We start from the raw sequence: 7,632 nt of genomic DNA on the forward strand, positions 1-7,632 counted from the left end.
AAAGAGTGTAATATCCAGTAGACAATGATAATAAACACCACCCCTTTCTTTTCTCTTATGATGAGCTGTGACTTCACCTCCAGCTCCTGGGGCCTTTCCTTGATCTAGGTCTCTGGCATAACTGGTTACTGGGGCTGCAGGACAACGGATATGGGGCGAGTGACAGTGTCACCATCTTGGGGGCAGGCCTTCTAGAAAACAGCCACAGGCTCAGTTCCTTGGGTTATCACTTGGTGCTTCCTAAACACTATGTCTTTGGATCCTTACAATGCCCTGTGGGGATGGGTAATAACATCATACCCATTTTACAGATGAACTAACTGAGGCTCAGAGAGATGGAGTGACATGTAAGAGGTCCTATGGCTGTCAAGTCTGACCTGCTGGAGGGTGGCATTCACTGGTGTTTGATTTCTATTCAGCATTCCAGTGCTGGAGCCTGAGAACTGCTAATGATTTGTTCGTTCAGAGGAAGTTTATAACCTCCAACAAGGAAATTAAGAGAACAGTTGAGGAAATCCACTGCAAAGCCTGCCTGCTGGTAAGGGCCGGGCTGTGGACCCTGGGCTGGGGGAGGATGAACACCATCCCGACACACACAGACACACACACACAGCAGCCTGGGGAGAAGTTTGGCTTCTCTTCTTTCCTAGTAACAGACTGAGCCCGATGTTGGTCACACCAAGCACTGGCCCCAAATCACACATTCAGCCTGCACTTGATTCTGCTCCCTGGCTGAGCCCAGAACACAGCTGTTGACTGAGCCTTGATGCTGGTCATGGATAGAGACCTAAACTGTATCTCAGTCTGATCGATCCTGATCATACGCTGAGCCCTGAACCCTGGCTCCGCTGAGCCTTGCTCAGTCTTTTCACATCGGCCCTTGTTGCTAAGCTGAGGGGGTGGGAGGGTGAGGGGAGGAGGAGGGGCAGTGCCAGGTGCCAGAGAAAGACCCCAAACCACAGGTGCCAGTCCCTCCCTGAGCCTCAGAGCTCACAGGGTTTCAGGGAAAGCACTCTGGCAGCCGTGCCTGATGAACACAGGAGCCAGTAAGGGTCCTGGGGTGTCCATGCCTCACACCGGGTCTCCTTCCAAGTTGGTTCCCAGGGACTTGACTGAATCTCTGTACCATCTCCCTCTGGGTCAGCCAGTGCTGCCGCCATCCCGCAGGAGTGACAACTGAGCCCAGTCAAGGATACCTCTCAGATACTCCTCACAATCAGGACACCCTATGCTCGTCACCCTCCACCCTGAGCAATAAAAAGCCATTTCTGCACCTCTTTTGTGGCCTGTTGCATTCCTTCCATTGGGATTTCAGGGAAGGTGAAGTATGGGCAATCAGGGCAGCAGAGACCTGGATCCAAAGCTGGATGGGAATTTGGGATTATCCAGCCCTACCTTCTTGCCTTACAAATGGGAACACTGAAGTCCAGGATGGGCAAGAAGGTGACCTGAGGTCGCGTAAAGACAGCATCATTCTGCTTCTGCTAACACCACCAACATTATGGAGGGTTATCTTCACTAGCACACCTGACCTCATGACTCCCTAATAGTACACTTCTGCCAGGAGACACAACTCTTGTTGGAAACTGAGGGCCATAGAGGATGAGTGGCTTGTTGAGGTGACAGGGTAGCAACTGGCAGGAGTAGGATTTAAACCCATGGCTGTGGGATCCCCTGCTCAGAGAGGTGACTTCCCATCTCCCAGTACTCAGCCACCTCTCCCCAGCCCCCAGCAGGTCCCGCTGTCCTGGCCTTGATCTCTCCTGCTCAGGACTGATGAGGTCCTCTTGTGGCCCTTCTGTCTCCTCAACATGCAAGCCCTCAGCTTCCCCTTGGCCTTGGAGTGGGGAGCAGAACACCCTTTACAGCTGCATCATCTCTGCAGAGGACTGACCCAGACTATCACCTCAGGGTCCCCCAGCCTCTCCTTTCCAGGAGGCCATCTGATTTTCCTGCCAAAACGTCCAGGGAACATTTCCCCATTTTTCCAAGGAGCTGCCTCTGTGATGTGTGCAATTCTGTGTGGGAAGAACCACTGTCATCCTCATGGGAGACTTGATAAGATAAGCCAGGGTCACCCAGAGGCCTGTAGCAGTGGCTACTTCACTCAAGCGCCTTCTGTCTGAAGGATGTCCCACAAAGTCAAGTCACTGTAGGGGTCCTTGAGCCCCTGGGGCAGCAAAGGGCCTTTGACCAGCTCTCTCAAGAGACATTAGTTTAGGCTGTGCCAGGGATTGCTGACATAGTGTGAGGTCAGAAGTTGAACAACGCTGAGCATGACATGGCCTCTGCTGTTGCCAGCTGTGTGATCTCAGGCAACCTACTTAACCTCTCAGAACCACAGTTCAATCACTTCCCCAGTGGAGTTAACGGTAAAACCTCCCTAGTTGTGTTGATGTGAAAATTCAATGAGCCAATGAGTGGAAAGTGCTTTACCAGAGTCTGACACTGGTGAGCACAAGTGAATGTCAGCCTCTACACGCTGGAATTACTGTCAACAATGTTGAGAAACCATGTCTTAAATGTTTATACACTGTATCTCTTGCAGTGAATGGTTTTTGAGGAATGAATGTGTGGCAAGTGAATCTCCAGAGGAGAGGTGAAATTATTTCTCCAGGGTCACACAGCTGGTCAGAGGCAAAGCTAGATTTCATGTGAAGTTGGTGTCCTCCAAATCTTGTTCTTCTCCTACTGGCCACAGCAAAGGGATTAGAATTTTCCTTTCTGTCTGTGTTTTGTGACAATCCCAACTCCCACATAAGTACACAAGGAGGTCTCACAACTCAGAACTTCTCCTGAGCAGTAGCCCACTTGGGTCAGTGCTGAGCCTTTGTCCAGGCTGTTCCACCACCTGGTCATCATTCCTTCTCTCCCTCCAGCTTCTCAATCCTCCTCAGCCCTAACACTCTGCTCAGGAGCTGTCTCCTGGTAAGTGGGGGCCACTTCACAATGCTTCCTCAACAAAGATACCATGTTTTCTAGCTGATACGTCTACTCAAACTCCCTTGTCATCATTGTCCCAAACAGACAGAGGGTTCAGGAAGTGTCATTTCTCATGATTAGGGTTTGCATTTTTTAATAATCTTTTCCCCCCATTTTTAGTGAAAAATAGTTGACATTCATCACTGTATAAGCTGAAAGTAGCAGTTTGACTTCTGTGTATTATGAAATGATTATGATAATAGGTTAAACTAACATTCATCTCGTCATATAGACACAATAAAAAATGACAAAAAAGAAAAACATGTTTTCCTTGTGATGAGAACTCTTTAAGATTTGCTCTCTTAACAACGTTCCTATACATCATACATCACTGTTGGCTCTAGTCACTATGTTGTACATTACATCCCCAGTACTCATTTGTTCAGAACCTAAGTATGAGAAAGAGTGGCAAAAAATGCCTACATTAAGAAGCAAGAAAACCCCCAATAAACAACCTACCTCTATACCTTCAGTTCAGTTCAGTCGCTCAGTCGTGTCCAACTCTTTGCGACCCCATGAATCGCAGCACGCCAGGCCTCCCTGTCCATCACCAACTCCCGGAGTTCAGTCAGACTCACGTCCATCAAGTCAGTGATGCCATCCAGCCATCTCTTCCTCTGTCGTCCCCTTCTCCTCCTGCCCCCAATCCCTCCCAGCATCAGAGTCTTTTCCAATGAGTCAACTCTTCCCATGAGGTGGCCAAAGTACTGGAGTTTCAGCTTTAGCATCATTCCTTCCAAAGAAATCCCAGGGGCGATCTCCTTTAGAATGGACTGGTTGGATCTCCTTGCAGTCCAAGGGATTCTCAAGAGTCTTTTCCAACACCACAGTTCAAAAGCATCAATTATTTGGCACTCAGCCTTCTTCGCATCCAACTCTAACATCCATACATGACCACAGGAAAAACCATAGCCTTGATTAGACGGACCTTAGTCGGCAAAGTAATGTCTCTGGTTTTGAATATGCTATCTATGTTGGTCATAACTTTCCTTCCAAGAAGTAAGCGTCTTTTAATTTCATGGCTGCAGAGTACATCATGAGAAACGCTGGGCTGGAAGAAACACAAGCTGGAATCAAGATTGCCGGGAGAAATATCAATAACCTCAGATATGCAGATGACACCACCCTTATGGCAGAAAGTGAAGAGGAACTAAAAGCCTCTTGATGAAAGTGAAAGAGGAGAGTGAAAAAGTTGGCTTATAGCTCAACATTCAGAAAACAAAGATCATGGCATCTGGTCCCATCACTTCATGGGAAATAGATGGGGAACCAGTGGAAACAGTGTCAGACTTTATATTTTGGGCTCCAAAATCACTGCAGATGGTGACTGCAGCCTCTATACCTTAAGGGAATAGAAAAAAAAAAAAGAATAAACTAAGCTCAAAGTTACCACTGAAAGAATACAATAAAGATTATAGCAGGAGTATTTGAAATAAAGAAGACAAAAATAATAGAAAATATTAACCAAACTAATATTGGACCTTTGAAAATGTAAAGGAAATGGAAAAACCCTTAGCTAGATCTCATGACTCCCAAGGGAACTTCGGGTCTTCACATGTTGCCTGGGTCTGCTTTGTCCTCGAGATAGAATTTAGAAACAATTACCTGGCAAAGCTCTAGATAATGAAGTTGTGCAAAGCGAGTGGGACAATATATCATTATAGTGCCTTGAACCAGGTGTGCCTGAAGCCCTCCTTGCCACAAACTGTAATGCTCAAATACATTTCTGGCTTTTTATTTTTTATTTTTGTTGAAGTCAGTGTGAATCGGGTTATGCCATTCAAATCCATAGGAAGTCCTGACAACGTATCTGTAGACTCATGTCTTCCTCTTCCATTCTGAAATCTACTCTAGGGTCACAAAACCACATTGGAAACATAACAGATGTCAAAGTCACAAGAGAGCTTAGAGGTCATAATTTTCACTTCTTTGCTTAAAAGTCTAGGGAGTCTGTGGCTCAGAGAAGGAGAAGGACTCATTTCTGGCCACATGTGTCCTGAACCTCGCTTATTTTCCTCTTTCTATTCATCTGTTAGGTTTTGAGAAATTATATACTTAGGCAATAATGTTAGTTTCTCAGTCGTGTCTGACTTACAGCAACTTTATAGACTGTAGCCCAGTAGGCTCTTAAGTCCATGGGATTCCCATTGCAAGGATACTGGAGTAGTTTGCATTCCCTCTTCCAGGGGATCTTCTCAACCCAGGGGTCAAATCCAGGTCTCCTGCACTCCAGGCAGATTCTTTGCCATCTGAGCCATCAGCAATGTCCTTTTACAAAAAAGGTTAAAAAATATTACCTAAAAGCTTTGCTTAAATTATAGATGCCTGAGCCCCTTCCTAGGTACTTAGGGTCAGAGGTTCCTGGATAGTCTGGCCCTGGAGTGTCTGGCAAGAAATGGAAACAAATGGACTAGATGGCCCAAAGGCACTTTCTATCTTGAGTTCTGAGAGCTGTGTCCCCCAACCCCATGCCATCCTCTAGAACCTCAGCTCTGTCTAGACATGACCCTCACAACCTTACGTCTGATCCTGTTTCATCTCAACAGAAACCAGGCAGTGGGTGTCACTGCCCTCATTTCTTGGCTCATGGGTGTGATGCTCAGAAGGGGAGGATGACTTGCTCATGATCAAACAGATGGGAAGGGAAAGATCTGGAGTGTGCTCCCAGTTCTGCATTTTCTCCCATGAGAAAGGCTGATCCAGCTCACAGCCTCTGGAAGCAAGAATAAGTCACATTTATTGACCCCAGTCCCACACCCAGGACGGGCAGGCAAATGGCTGGCCCTGAGCTTGGCAATGCGGGTCCACTTTCACCATTGGTGCTCATGAAAACACACTAAGAAGGCCTGGAAAACTCCATTTTCTGGTTGAGGAAACTCAGGTCAGGGAAAGGAGGTGACTTGCCCAGGTCTCATAAGGACAGGAATCCAGCATTTGAGTCCACAGGGAAGGTTAGATCATATTGAGGCCAACTGATGGGGCAGGAGAGTCCTTAGGCTTGAACATCCTGTTTATTTCCTTGACCTCTGCTGTTTGAGTTGGTTGTTATGCCTGAGACGTTTGGCCCATGTCAACCTGGAACACGCAGTCCAGGATGCACAGATGGGTGCCCACTTGACATCATGGTGGAAGCACCATGAAAAAGCTCCAGATCACCCAGGGTCAGTCTCTTCTGGTCCCAACCTGCATCAGTATGAACGTTATGAATGTGACCAGGACATAGTAGGGACAGGCTGGTGCTTGAGGAGCTAGCTTTCCTCACCCTGACTGTGGTCCCATCTTTAGAGTACAGAGGAGGGAGAAGGTGGCAGCCTAGGTGGCCAAGGCTGGGGCTGGGACATGGAGGACCCTATCCAGCAGAGCCTTAGACCATCAGCAGACCACCCTCCCTGTTGTCTGTACCCAGTTCTGCAAATATCAGGGGCCCTCCTTCCCTTGGTGTGGGGACAGAGGTGAGAATTATGGGAAAATTTGTAATGAGAATTTTTTTGGCCTTAGGACCATAGGCCCCAGCTGAAGTGTGATGTAGTGAATTCAGACCCAGTGTTGGCCCTGGAGTTCTGCTGCCACATCGTACAATGGGTAAACAACTTTGTGCCTGATCCCCGTGGCAAAAAGGGTAGTAGGAGTTGGTGTTCAGACCTCATTTCTTGGTGCAAATCCTCTATTTTTCTATTGCTGGCTAGGGAGCCTTGAGAAGGGACTCATCTCCCTGAGTCTCAGATTCCTTCTCTGTGAAATGAGATTAAGAGAGTTGGACAGTGAAGAAAGCTGAGCGCCAAAGAATTGATGCTTTTGAACTGTAGTGTTGGAGAAGACTTTTGAGAGTCCCTTGGACTGCAAGGAGATCCAGCCAGTTTGGCCACCTCATGCGAAGCGTTGACTCATTGGAAAAGACTCTGATGCTGGGAGGGATTGGGGGTAGGAGGAGAAGGGGACGACAGAGGATGAGATGGTTGGATGGCATCACCGACTAGATGGACATGAGTTTGAGTGAACTCCGGGAGTTGGTGATGGACAGGGAGGCCTGGGGTGCTGCAATTCATGGGGTTGCAAAGAGTCGGACACGACTGAGTGACTGAACTGAACTGAACTGATGGGACCCTCCAGGCTTTCCAGATGGCGTTAGTGGTAAAAGAAGCCTGCCTGCCAGCGCAGGAGACATAAGAGATGTGGGTTTGATCCCTGGTTTGGGAAGATCCGTTGGAGGAGGGCATGGCAACCCACTCCATTATTCTCTTGCCTGGAGAATCACATGGACTGAGGAACTGGGCAGGCTACACTCCTTAGGGTTGCACAGAGCTGGACATGGCAGAAGCAACTTATGCACTCATGCACTTGGGATTCTCCTCCCAAGTATGCTATGAAGATGCTGTGGGGTAATGTGTGTAGGCCCCTGATACACAGTTACACCAGTGATGATATTATAATTGTTACTAGTGTCTGGTCATTTCACTCCTCTCCACCTCTGGTCTCCCATCTGTACATGACCCCACTGCAGAGGGTTATGGAGAGAATGAAGTGAGGAGATCAAACATTCAATATGTTTTATGCTTAATCAATGGCAACTACATTTCCTATTTTGTGTGCTATAAAGGCCACATGAGCTATATGGGCTCAGACTTCTAGTACACTCGTGTCTACAAATAC

General features: G+C 47.6%; 1 long non-coding RNA gene across 1 annotated transcript; it reads left to right on the plus strand.

Annotated features, from left to right (window-relative positions):
• Nucleotides 1-424: 424 nt before the first annotated feature.
• LOC114117616 (uncharacterized) lies at nucleotides 425-1,271 on the plus strand. Its single transcript, XR_006055792.1, has 2 exons — nucleotides 425-538; nucleotides 1,145-1,271. It is a non-coding gene; the product is annotated as an uncharacterized LOC114117616 (long non-coding RNA).
• Nucleotides 1,272-7,632: the final 6,361 nt, after the last annotated feature.

This window comes from Ovis aries, chromosome 13 (assembly GCF_016772045.2).
Source record: "Ovis aries strain OAR_USU_Benz2616 breed Rambouillet chromosome 13, ARS-UI_Ramb_v3.0, whole genome shotgun sequence".
Taxonomy (NCBI): Eukaryota; Metazoa; Chordata; class Mammalia; order Artiodactyla; family Bovidae; genus Ovis; species Ovis aries.